At 44.4% G+C, this 13,983-nt stretch overlaps 1 protein-coding gene and 1 long non-coding RNA gene across 7 annotated transcripts in view; one reads left to right on the forward strand and one right to left on the reverse strand.

Moving 5' to 3' along the window:
* The window catches only part of DIAPH2 (diaphanous related formin 2), a 984,664-nt gene that overhangs the window by 184,260 nt on the left and 786,421 nt on the right, over positions 1-13,983 (reverse strand). The window lies entirely within an intron of this gene.
* The window catches only part of LOC138802435 (uncharacterized), a 31,385-nt gene continuing 27,084 nt past the window's right edge, over positions 9,683-13,983 (forward strand). Inside the window, exons 1-4 of one of the 2 annotated variants that reach the window (XR_011364763.1) lie at positions 9,683-9,907; positions 9,984-10,092; positions 10,162-10,239; positions 11,790-11,909. This is a non-coding gene — a long non-coding RNA (uncharacterized lncRNA). The remainder of the gene's footprint in view (positions 9,908-9,983; positions 10,093-10,161; positions 10,240-11,789; positions 11,910-13,983) is intronic. The other variant, XR_011364764.1, reaches the window with a different exon arrangement.

Genomic DNA, 13,983 nt, shown 5'->3' on the forward strand with positions numbered 1-13,983 from the left:
TCTAGGCAGAGATCAGCAGCCTGTAGCGTTACAGCATGATGGGAGTAGTAGTTTCATAGTGGAAATGTCAGAGATAACTACTGCTGATGTGATAACTTCTAATAGGAAATGTCTGTGCCACGCCAAAGGTGGATATGGCCAACCGTACGGACACATGGGCCGTCATTGTATAATCCAAGAATAACAGATAATGCAACAGGTTCAATGGAATTCAATCCGTCAGAAGAGAAGAATGAGCAAACCGAATGACAAACTCTGCTCTGCTACATCTCCCATATAGCTGGTATATCGCCATACCACTCCACTCTGCTACATCTCCCATATAGCTGCTATATCGCCATACCACTCCACTCTGCTACATCTCCCATATAGCTGCTATATCGCCATACCACTCCACTCTGCTACATCTCCCATATAGCTGCTATATCGCCATACCACTCCACTCTGCTACATCTCCCATATAGCTGCTATATCGCCATACCACTCCCCTCTGCTACATCTCCCATATAGCTGCTATACCGCCATACCACTCCACTCTGCTACATCTCCTATACAGCTGCTACATCACCATATCACTCCACTCTGCTACATCTCCCATATAGCTGGTATACCGCCATACCACTCCACTCTGCTACATCTCCCATATAGCTGCTACATCGCCATACCACTCCACTCTGCTACATCTCCCATATAGTTGGTATACCGCCATACCACTCCACTCTGCTACATCTCCTATATAGCTGCTACATCGCCATACCACTCCACTCTGCTACATCTCCTATATAGCTGCTACATCGCCATACCACTCCACTCTGCTACATCTCCTATATAGCTGCTACATCGCCATACCACTCCACTCTGCTACATCTCCTATATAGCTGCTACATCGCCATACCACTCCACTCTGCTACATCTCCTATATAGCTGCTACATCGCCATACCACTCCACTCTGCTACATCTCCTATATAGCTGGTATATTGCCATACCGCTCCACTCTGCTACATCTCCCATATAGCTGGTATACCGCCATAGCGCTCCACTCTGCTACATCTCCTATATAGCTGGTATACCGCCATACCACTCCACTCTGCTACATCTCCTATATAGCTGCTACATCGCCATACCACTCCACTCTGCTACATCTCCCATATAGCTGCTATATCGCCATACCACTCCCCTCTGCTACATCTCCCATATAGCTGCTATACCGCCATACCACTCCACTCTGCTACATCTCCCATATAGCTGCTATATCGCCATACCACTCCCCTCTGCTACATCACCCATATAGCTGCTATATCGCCATACCACTCCCCTCTGCTACATCTCCCATATAGCTGCTATACCGTCATACCACTCCCCTCTGCTACATCTCCCATATAGCTGCTATACCGCCATACCACTCCCCTCTGCTACATCTCCCATATAGCTGCTATACCGCCATACCACTCCACTCTGCTACATCTCCCAGGGGGTCTGTAACACCACAGATAATATCGCCTCTAATAGATACGTAACATGAGAAGGTTCTGACTGCTGCAAATTATCCGATATGAAATATAAAAGCGCCACAGAGTGCAAGAGACGGGATTTCCATTTGTTAAATTCCTAATGAAAAAAAATCCATCAATGTCTCCAAGAAAGCGTCATCTCCTCTAAAAGGGATTGTCATATAAACGACTGCAAGACAATGATATAACGAGAACCGAAACACCGTGCAAAGAGGGACAGAAAGCTGCAAACACAACATTCCGGACAGTATTATAGAAGTTATATTCCTGTATATAGGGAGCAGTATTATAGTAGTTATATTCCTGTATATAGGAGCAGTATTATAGTAGTTATATTCCTGTATATAGGAGCAGTATTATAGTAGTTATATTCCTTTATATAGGGGGCAGTATTATAGTAGTTATATCCCTGTATATAGGAGCAGTATTATAGTAGTTATATTCCTGTATATAGGAGCAGTATTATAGTAGTATATTCCTGTATATAGGAGCAGTATTATAGTAGTTATATCCCTGTATATAGGGAGCAGTATTATAGTAGTTATATCCCTGTATATAGGAGCAGTATTATAGTAGTTATATTCCTGTATATAGGAGCAGTATTATAGTAGTTATATTCCTGTATATAGGGGGCAGTATTATAGTAGTTATATCCCTGTATATAGGAGCAGTATTATAGTAGTTATATTCCTGTATATAGGAGCAGTATTATAGTAGTTATATCCCTGTATATAGGAGCAGTATTATAGTAGTTATATTCCTGTATATAGGAGCAGTATTATAGTAGTATATTCCTGTATATAGGAGCAGTATTATAGTAGTTATATCCATGTATATAGGAGCAGTATTATAGTAGTATATTCCTGTATATAGGGAGCATTATTATAGTAGTTATATTCCTGTATATAGGGAGCAGTATTATAGTAGTATATTCCTGTATATAGGAGCAGTATTATAGAAGTTATATTCCTGTATATAGGGAGCAGTATTATAGTAGTTATATTCCTGTATATAGGAGCAGTATTATAGTAGTTATATTCCTGTATATAGGAGCAGTATTATAGTAGTATATTCCTGTATATAGGGGGCAGTATTATAGTGGTTATATCCCTGTATATAGGAGCAGTATTATAGTAGTATATTCCTGTATATAGGAGCAGTATTATAGTAGTATATTCCTGTATATAGGAGCAGTATTATAGTAGTATATTCCTGTATATAGGAGCAGTATTATAGTAGTTATATTTCTGTATATAGGAGCAGTATTATAGTAGTTCTATTTCTGTATATAGGAGCAGTATTATAGTAGTTATATCCCTGTATATAGGAGCAGTATTATAGTAGTTCTATTTCTGTATATAGGAGCAGTATTATAGTAGTTCTATTTCTGTATATAGGAGCAGTATTATAGTGGTTATATCCCTGTATATAGGAGCAGTATTATAGTAGTATATTCCTGTATATAGGAGCAGTATTATAGTAGTATATTCCTGTATATAGGAGCAGTATTATAGTAGTATATTCCTGTATATAGGATCAGTATTATAGTAGTTATATTTCTGTATATAGGAGCAGTATTATAGTAGTTATATTTCTGTATATAGGAGCAGTATTATAGTGGTTATATCCCTGTATATAGGAGCAGTATTATAGTAGTATATTCCTGTATATAGGAGCAGTATTATAGTAGTATATCCCTGTATATAGGAGCAGTATTATAGTAGTATATTCCTGTATATAGGAGCAGTATTATAGTAGTTATATTCCTGTATATAGGAGCAGTATTATAGTAGTATATTCCTGTATATAGGAGCAGTATTATAGTAGTTATATTCCTGTATATAGCAGTATTATAGTAGTATATTCCTGTATATAGGAGCAGTATTATAGTAGTATATTCCTGTATATAGGAGGCAGTATTATAGTAGTTATATCCCTGTATATAGGAGCAGTATTATAGTAGTATATTCCTGTATATAGGAGCAGTATTATAGTAGTTATATTCCTGTATATAGGAGCAGTATTATAGTAGTTTTTATGTAGATTGGGGAGATGGACTGATGTGAATGGTAATAATTGTACATTGCTATGGAATATGTTGGCATGATATAGGTACAATAAATAAATAATACCCAGAATACATTTGGCCCTGACTATCTCGTCTATCGTCTTCCATTGATTTGCTGGGACTCTTTAATTAATCTATTTCTGTTCCTGGCTCCTGGTGAGATTTTTTGCGGCCGTGAATTTCCGTCCTGATCCTGTAAATGGCTGCGGCGCGGCTCATCACTAATCCTACATAAAGAAGGAATGTTGTGACATTTATAAATATACATGAAATAAGTACAAGGCTCTGGGCTCTCTAACACGCTCTCGGTTATGGAGTTCAGGCGTCTTATCTGCTATTTCTGTACGTTACGCGCAGTCTGGATGGATCGGGACGTCTGACCTGTCAACATCATTAATCTTTATGGGATTTAATAACATATATTAGGAGAACTGAGGCTCCGAGCAGTCAGGTGAGATACACAGGTGTTATACAGCAGATCAGGGAGGATCACAGGCCTAGTCCAGGTATTGCTGTAATCATCAGCTATGGAAGACTACAACTCCCAGCAAGTCCTGAGAACCATCCCAGTAAGCTGAGATACAGACTGTATCACCGCGTATCGCTGGGTTGTACATTCTCCTGTATAGGTGAATCACCTGGAAGGAATCACACAAGTCCAGATACTAATAGATTCAAATGTTTTCATGAAATTCAGACCTCATCCGATCCATCCCTCATTTATAGACTCTACCTGATATCTACAAGTGAGCGGAGGATGAAGGTCGTGGATCGGCCGGTGCTCCGGCTGTGATCTCCACCCCCCCAGTCAGACGCTCGCCCGTCATGTATCATATATATTCAGAAATCTGTGCCCCTTATGAAGCATCAGAAGACGTGTGGACTATTCCCAGGACGCACATAAATTATCTGCCGCTTCTACGGACAAAGCGCGTCATTTCCCAAACTCGGTATATGTTGTATGGAAATATTACAAGGGAGCGATCCCATCTGCATCTCAGAGAAGACGACGTCCCTGGACGCCAAGGAGGTGACTTTACTTCCATCTCATTGTTGTGAAGGTCACATGTACAAAACCATCAAAGAGGCCGGAATGTAAACCTATAGTGACGGGAGCGCGGCGTTCAGCTTACCGTAACATGGAGCCGCCTCTACAGGACCAAATGTATCAATTCATCATGCTAATTGTTTCCTTAATGGTGCGTTCACACTTACAGGATCTGCAGCTGATTTTCTGCAGAAGATTTCATTTAAATAACTGAACACAGCATCAAATCTGCTGCAGAAAATCAGCTGCAGATCCTGTAGGTGTGAACGCACCCTAAAGGGGAAATATTTTCAAATCAACCAGTGTCAGAAAGTTGTCAGTGTCCTCGTTGCTGCCTGCACTGACCGTGTCCTCATTGCTGCCTGCCCTGACTGTGTCCTCGTTGCTGCCTGTCCTGACCGTGTCCTCGTTGCTGCCTGCACTGACCGTGTCCTCGTTGCTGCCTGTCCTGACCGTGTCCTCGTTGCTGCCTGCCCTGACCGTGTCCTGATTGCTGCCTGTCCTGACCGTGTCCTGATTGCCGCCTGCCCTGACTGTGTCCTGATTGCCGCCTACCCTGACCGTGTCCTCATTGCTGCCTGTCCTGACCGTGTCCTGATTGCCGCCTACCCTGACCGTGTCCTCATTGTTGCCTGTCCTGACCGTGTCCTCATTGCTGCCTGTCCTGACTGCTGCCTGTCCTGACCGTGTCCTTGTTGCTGCCTGTCCTGACCGTGTCCTCATTGCTGCCTGTCCTGACTGCTGCCTGTCCTGACCGTGTCCTGATTGCCGCCTGCCCTGACCGTGTCCTCGTTGCTGCCTGTCCTGACCGTGTCCTCATTGCTGCCTGTCCTGACCGTGTCCTCGTTGCTGCCTGTCCTGACCGTGTCCTCGTTGCTGCCTGTCCTGACCGTGTCCTGATTGTGTCCTTGTTGCTGCCTGTCCTGACTGTGTCCTTGTTGCTGCCTGTCCTGACCGTGTCCTGATTGCTGCCTGTCCTGATTGTGTCCTTGTTGCTGCCTGTCCTGATTGTGTCCTTGTTGCTGCCTGTCCTGACTGTGTCCTTGTTGCTGCCTGTCCTGATTGTGTCCTTGTTGCTGCCTGTCCTGACTGTGTCCTTGTTGCTGCCTGTCCTGACTGTGTCCTTGTTGCTGCCTGTCCTCACCTTCAGCCTCATTAATTCAAAGCTCCTTCTCTGGATGAATATGAGAAACTCGGTGATATAAGTGAATGGCGCTGCTGTATGTGTAATTCTCTTATCTAATGACCCCCATCTGCCCTCACACATGGCTAATAAACCTATATATACTATATACTATATAGGTGGATGGACTATATCCTGTCAGCTACAGCAGTATATACTATACATCCTTGTGATCGGCCAATCACATTGCATTATATCTCCTTCATACTCAAACCCACTAGATCCCACCATAAGGCGCAGCAATTAAGGAGTCAATAAGGCGCCGTCCTTCACGTGGAATGAGAATCCCGCCGAGCGGCACAGGGCACAATCACACTCGCTCGGGCCGACTCTGACATTTTTTATATATTTTTTTACATCCAGACTCTTCATTATTCATGATTGTAAAAGTAACTTCCAGACCGATTCCCCCCGGGGACCCGAACGATGAACATTACATTCGTCCCCAGCGAGCGCGGCGGAATATCTGCAATAAATTCTCTTCCCATTCTGCACAGGGAACATTCTGCGGATAAAGTCGCTCTCTAAACTCTAAATTACACCAATTCAGGTCTCTAAGTTTTTCCTAAAAATAGCCGATTTCTGTGTGGAATGAGCGGAGACGGGAACCGGAACCGGAACCGATCGGCGGCTTCTGCGTCTTTGAAGTCGGTCAGCCCGTGCAGCCTCTTCCAGTCTTCTGTAATGAATTTCACATCCTCTGATTCCCAGACCGGGAGACACTTCACGTTCCTACGGACTCGGTTTTTTGTCCTAGATTGCTGAGGGATTTGGAGATGATTGCCCCGTCGGCTCCTTATAAAGCGGAGTGGAAGCTTCTGGAACTTCATGATAATCACTATAATAACCTGTAATATAGTGACGGCTGCCTATAGTGCCAGATCAGAGACGTCAGGGAGGACCCCGCCGCTGCCGCCGCCGTGATCAGGACAATCTGCATCACACACAACAAACACTACAAACTCCAAATAATCAAACAAGCATCATAACGCGATTCCGTAAATCAGAATAGCGCAGTTTGTTTGAGGTAGTGCAGCTCAGTTCCATTGAAATGAACAGAACTAAGATGTAATACCACACACAACCCGATGACAGGGGTGGCGCTGCTTCTAATCCTGGATAATCCCTTTCACTCATAAATCGGAAAACTAATCGAGACAGACAAAGGTTATTATAGAAAATATGGAGTCATACAATCAGCTGACTCTTGTTTGTAAATAGTCATTATTTTTTATATGCATTTTGTTTATTGTTTTTATTATTATTGTTAATTATTTATTTTAAAATCCTTATATATTAAAAAATTTGTCTTAACCCCTTAACGACCGCGGGCGTACATTTACGCCCCCGAAGTCCGTGCCTTAACGCAAATGGACGTAAATGTACGTCCGCAGTTTCCCCGATCGCTGTGTGTACACACACAGCGATGGGGGATGGGGGAAGATTGGCTGCTATAATGTATAGCAGGCCATCCTAGCCTGTCGGCACGGGGGGTGGTTAAACCCCCCCCCCCCCCCCCCCGTGCTGACGATTGCCGCTATTGGCTGATCAATTCAGCGGCGAAAAAAATTGCGGTCGGTGCTGTCCGAGGACTGTCCGACCGCCATTACTGTTAAAAGTAACGGTGGCCCGATGCCACGGTCCCGATCGCCGTGATCTTCCGGCCGGGACCAACCAGCCGATCACGACGATATAAGTGCCCCCAAGGTGTAAAATACCTGCTCTGGATCCCTCAGCTAGGTAGCTGAGGGGTCCAGAGCAGGTATTTGGGCCATACTCACCGGATCCGGGGTCCCGATCGGCGTCTTCCGGGTCCGTGGCGTCCTCTTCTCGCGTCGCCATCTTTGGCTTTTTTGGGTCCCTAGTCGTCTATCGTCTTTTTCCGTCTTATTCCGGAATACTGCCTCCTAGTGGCTGATAAGTGTATATTATACACTTATCAGTAGCTACGGGGATGTTCAGCATTTAGAAAATGTTTGTTTTTTGTTTTTTTTCTTTAATATTCCGCACCCTACCGCCGTAAGTGCGCTGCTAACCAGCGACTCCTCCTTTTTTGGCGTAGGGTGTTCTTTTCCTATATCCTACAGCCACATGTGCGACATTTATCACCTTTTTTGGCGTAGGTTTTTTTTTATACTTAATGTTAAAGAAAAACACGTAAAAAAACACTACATTACACAAAATAAAGTTTTACACTACACATTTACATTCCCCATATACCAATCCCCATTTAAAAATGGCCCCCAAGGTGTTTTCGGTGTCAGACGCATACGTTTTTACTGCCTCAGACACCCAAACAGCCAGTGAGGATGAATGGGGGGATCCTTCGTTCCTCCATTCATCCAGTGACGTGTTTGGGGGTAGCGTAGCGTATGCTGCCCCCCCCCCCCCCCAGACACGTCTTTTCCGCCAGTACCATAACAATAAGAGATGACGGTATGGCGTGAAATTCTACAAACTCTGTGAGAGTACCTCAGGGTACTTACAGATTTAGGGTACGGGCACACTGCGGAATGGCGAAGGATAACCCTTCATGCATTCCGCAGCTGGCACCCGCCGGCAGACTGATGCGGGCGCGTCTCCACCCGTGTCATAGACCATTCTATGCATGGGCGGATTCCGTCGTCCATCCAAAGAATGAATACGTTGGACGGAGAGCGGAATCCGCCCGTGCATAGAATGGAGTCTATGACACATGTGGAGACGCGCGCCTGCATCAGTCCGCCTGTGGATTCCAGCTGCGGAATGCACAAAGGGTTATCCTTCGCAATTCCGCAGTGTGCACGTACCCTTAGAGTGTATGTAGGAAGGGACACCCGAATCCAGCCCCCAGATGCCCACTCCCCCCCCCCATCCTCGGAGTTAGTGGGGAGATCGTCCAGGAACTGATCTTCCCACTGCTGGATAAAGGTCACCACCTGTACGGGGATAACTTTTATACCAGCACCCCCTCTTCCGGCCCCTCGCTGCCCTGTAGCTTGCGGCACGATCCGAACATATCAGAAGCAGTAATAGAGCCCTAATATTTAGCAGCCATGGAGCGGACCCTGCGCTTCTGGATATGAAGGACCCCGTATCGCACCAGGACAACATTTTCCAGGTGACGTCCCCCACACTGGAGAAAGGGAGACCCCAGAAGAAGTGCAGAGTGTGGGGTAACAGGGGGATCAGGAAGGACACCATTTTCCAGTGTGGCACCTGCCCTGATCGCCCTGGCCTCTGCATAGTGGATCACTTCAAGGCGCACCACACGTCATTGAGAGAATACACCACTTCCTGCAGGTCATACAGCAGCTGATAAGTACTGGAAGACTGGAGAGAATACACCACTTCCTGCAGGACATACAGCAGTTGATAAGTACTGGAAGATTGGAGAGAATACACAACTTCCTGCAGGACATACAGCAGCTGATAAGTACTGGAAGACTGGAGAGAATACACCACTTCCTGCAGGACATACAGCTGCTGATAAGTACTGGAAAACTGGAGAGAATACACCGCTTCCTGCAGGACCTACAGCAGCTGATAAGTACTGGAGAGAATACACCACTTCCTGCAGGACATACAGCAGCTGATAAGGACTGAAGAGAATACACCGCTTCCTGCAGGACATACAGCAGCTGATAAGGACTGAAGAGAATACACCGCTTCCTGCAGGACATACAGCAGCTGATAAGGACTGAAGAGAATACACCGCTTCCTGCAGGACATACAGCAGCTGATAAGTACTGGAGAGAATACACCACTTCCTGCAGGACATACAGGAATCCACCTCTTTTCGTATAACCATAGAGATGGCCGCTCCCTTCACCATATGTTACCCCATCACAGCGGCAGACGCGCTCCTCCTATCCTTACGTTCCATCGTCCATCGCTCTCCGGAGCCGCCGTGTCTTATTTACATAGTATTAGATGTGATACACAGATCCCGGGATCCCCGGTTATCAGGTTCCATCTATGGTGGAATCCAATTCTCCTGCAGCGCCACCACTGGTGAACCTCAGTACTACACAGATCCCATTAAAGTCAATAGGAAGTATCTGCAATGCATGAAGGTGCCGAGTCCTCCGGAGCTGAACTCTTCTGATGACAGAGAGTAATAACATTTCCATAGACCTTCCTCACTTTATCTTCATACAATTTTAATTCATTTACTTTTTCCCGTATTTCAGAATAATTTTAGGGTCAATGTCAGGCACATTTTACCAAGTGAGCGGTAGCTGTGCGGCTGCGGTAGCTGTGCGGCTGCGGCGTCTGGATGGCGGCCGGGCGGTGCTGGAGGTGAGCGCTGCACTCGGATTTTCCGCCATCATTTATTTATTTACCCTGCAGTGCCTCATTGTATTCCAGACTCTCCCTGAGCTCAGAGACCAATTAGCCGACTGAGGGGACGCGGTGAGGAGGCCGCTCGGGTGGACGCTCCATGAGGTAACCACCTACCATTAACCCCCTCACTGCCACAGGCAGAAGCAGCGACACACAATCTCCTCAGCGGGACTTACCGAGGAGATTCAATAACTAAAAGACCCCGAGCTGAGCAGAAAGGTATAGACAGCACTACAGAGCTCCCGGGGAACATACCGCCATATCTGCTGATCAACACACACATGTGCAGGTATACAGGTGACTGTGATCATCCAACATCATAACATATACATAGTGTTACCCTATACACCTTATATACCCTACCACTAGTCATATACCAGACAACTATACAGAGCAGCAGTATTATAGCGGTTATATCCCTGGATATAGGAGCAGTATTATAGTAGTATATTCCTGTATATAGGGGGCAGTATTATAGTAGTTATATCCCTGTATATAGGGGCAGTATTATAGTAGTTATATTCCTGTATATAGGGGGCAGTATTATATTAGTTATATTCCTGTATATAGGGGCAGTATTATAGTAGTATATCCCTGTATATAGGGGGCAGTATTATAGTAGTATATCCCTGTATATAGGAGCAGTATTATAGTAGTTATATTCCTGTATATAGGAGCAGTATTATAGTAGTTATATTCCTGTATATAGGGAGCAGTATTATAGTAGTTATATTCCTGTATATAGGGGCAGTATTATAGTAGTTATATTCCTGTATATAGGGGGCAGTATTATAGTAGTATATCCCTGTATATAGGAGCAGTATTATAGTAGTTATATTCCTGTATATAGGGGGCAGTATTATAGTAGTATATTCCTGTATATAGGGGCAGTATTATAGTAGTATATTCCTGTATATAGGGAGCAGTATTATAGTAGTATATTCCTGTATATAGGGAGCAGTATTATAGTAGTTATATTCCTGTGTATAGGAGCAGTATTATAGTAGTATATTCCTGTATATAGGGGCAGTATTATAGTAGTATATTCCTGTATATAGGAGCAGTATTATAGTAGTTATATTCCTGTATATAGGAGCAGTATTATAGTAGTTATATTCCTGTATATAGGAGCAGTATTATAGTAGTTATATCCCTGTATATAGGAGCAGTATTATAGTAGTTATATTCCTGTATATAGGAGCAGTATTATAGTAGTTATATCCCTGTATATAGGAGCAGTATTATAGTAGTATATCCCTGTATATAGGAGCAGTATTATAGTAGTTTTATTCTTGTATATAGGGGGCAGTATTATAGTAGTTATATTCCTGTATATAGGAGCAGTATTATAGTAGTATATTCCTGTATATAGGAGCAGTATTATAGTAGTTATGTTCCTGTATATAGGAGCAGTATTATAGTAGTTATATCCCTGTATATAGGAGCAGTATTATAGTAGTTATATTCCTGTATATAGGGGCAGTATTATAGTAGTTATATTCCTGTATATAGGGGGCAGTATTATGGTAGTATATTCCTGTATATAGGAGCAGTATTATAGTAGTTATATTCCTGTATATAGGAGCAGTATTATAGTAGTTATATTCCTGTATATAGGAGCAGTATTATAGTAGTTATATTCCTGTATATAGGATGGAAGGAAGAAGCGCCAGTAGGCGTGAAACGTCGTTCTGAGGGCGTACGCACCAGTGAGTCCGCCTGTCCTCCCTACTCCCTTGATGTACCGAATAATATACAGGCCTGTATATGTGGTGAATGCCCATTGTTTTTTATCTGTACCTTTGCATATTAAACCTTTTTTACTTTTACCAGGAGCACTCCTATATCAGGCTATTACACGTTCAACCCATTCTCCAGTGCGAACGCGGCAGTGCCAACTATACTCTAGTCTCATTGTAATAGTTATATTCTCATAAACGCATCATTCAGTCTGATACCAGCTAAGGTCACTTGTGTTAGCAAGACTCTCAGCTTACTGAGGGATCAGGTTACAGATGCCCATAGAGTTATGTGGAGAGAGCGGGCGGGGGAGGGACAGAGGCAGCAAGCTGCATATCAGGGTGTCTGTAAGTGTAATGAAGATCCCAGACTAAACCTTAGTACAACATATTTAAAGGGGTTGTCTATGGAGCGGATGACATCTGAAGTCTTCTGCTCCCTGGCTCTTACATCCTGCACACCTTCTGAGACATAAAGGTGGTAGATGTATATGTAGATCATGGTGGGCGGGTGACATCACACCAACCAATTGCTGCACAATGTCACCGTTGCCGCGCCGGGAGTGGAAGGCTTTAACCGACTGCTGCTCCTCGGACAATCCCTTTAACTCCATGTAACCAATAACACATGGAAACCCCCTTTTTTCTTCCTAGAAGTGTCCCTCGCCTTCTCCTAACCCTTCTGTGTATTAGAGCACATCAGATCCTCCGCTCCTCGTCCCCCAGCAGCTTACATAGAGTTTTTCTCCCATATGATTTACAACCACAATTAGTTTTTCCTCCGTTTCTGTTAATGGTTCCCTAGAAATCGCAGGGGTCAATGTATTCTCGCTCTCCCCGGAGCTGTAAAATGGTCAGTAATGAAGCCTTTGATTTTTTGGGACCATCATCCGACCATTTCTGTCATAAAACCTTTATGGCGTTCAACATAAAATGGTGATTAAGACGTCTCTGTGCATTGTAAGTGTGGAGATCCGTCAGCTGGACGCCGGGGCCCTTCAGAGGCCGAAGAACAAACAGATAAACCGAGTTACGGCAAGAAACAGATTGGTATTGTAACCGGCTCAGACTGGCATTAAATGAAATAGTTTGTAAGTGAAAGTCAATAAGACCTTGTAAGAGGGCCGGGAAGTTGTCAACGTCTCCTAATGGGCGGCTGAACCCGATCTTACACCGCAGAAAAAAAGGCTAAAATTAATACGTCCTGAAACGACAAAGAAATACAGAAAAAAAATCTATAAGAAAGACCCACGTCCGGCCTTGATAAACGCCATAAAGGCGAAGAAAAACCGCAGCCGGAGCACCAGACCTCAGGAGATGTATGGGGGTCAATAGAAGACTTTATTCAAGTTGTAATCCACAACCATTGAAATCAGGCCCACTGGCAGCGGCTCCAGCATATAAGGTCCATAGGGCTCTCCCTCACCACTTACAGACATTGGAGGAAAAAGGGGTTGGGCCTGATGGAAAATCACCACATGACCTATTTGTTCCCAGAGAAATAAGCCAGAGTCAAAGCTGTCTGTCCCCTCCCTATAGAGCAAGAGAGTCTGAGGAGCCTCAAATTAAGAGTCTCAAAACCCTCCCCATAGAGAACACAGGAATTCTCAGCCATACCGAACGTTGCTGTGTTTTGGTGGATGGACAGAAGAGGTAACGATGGTTTGACTGTCCGTTATTGATGGTGTTAGAGGGACCTTAACACTATACAGAAGCAATGTTACCGACTCTCAGGGGCCACACAGGAGGGATCATAGAGAACCTTTCCTTCCAGTCCTTCGTGTTTTCTTCATAGGATCACACAGGTGGCACGGGACCTGACCCCAGGCACTACCTATGGCCCAATGGTTTAATGGATCTTGTGTACTGACTCCTTATGGGGGTTATCCCAACATTTAGCATCATCAACCATCCCACGTCTAGAGGATACCTAGCTGATGGGTGCGGGGATCCTCACTGATCATGAGAATGAAGATCTCTGGTCGGCCATGAAAGGCTCGGGCTTCTTCCTATTCTGTTTTTATGGGTTTTACCAAGAAAGCTTAGTATGAGGGCCGCCACTCCATTCTCTCAGGGACCAGCGATCTCCATTCTCATGATTGATCCC

This window comes from Dendropsophus ebraccatus, chromosome 10, assembly GCF_027789765.1.
Source record: "Dendropsophus ebraccatus isolate aDenEbr1 chromosome 10, aDenEbr1.pat, whole genome shotgun sequence".
Taxonomy (NCBI): domain Eukaryota; kingdom Metazoa; phylum Chordata; class Amphibia; order Anura; family Hylidae; genus Dendropsophus; species Dendropsophus ebraccatus.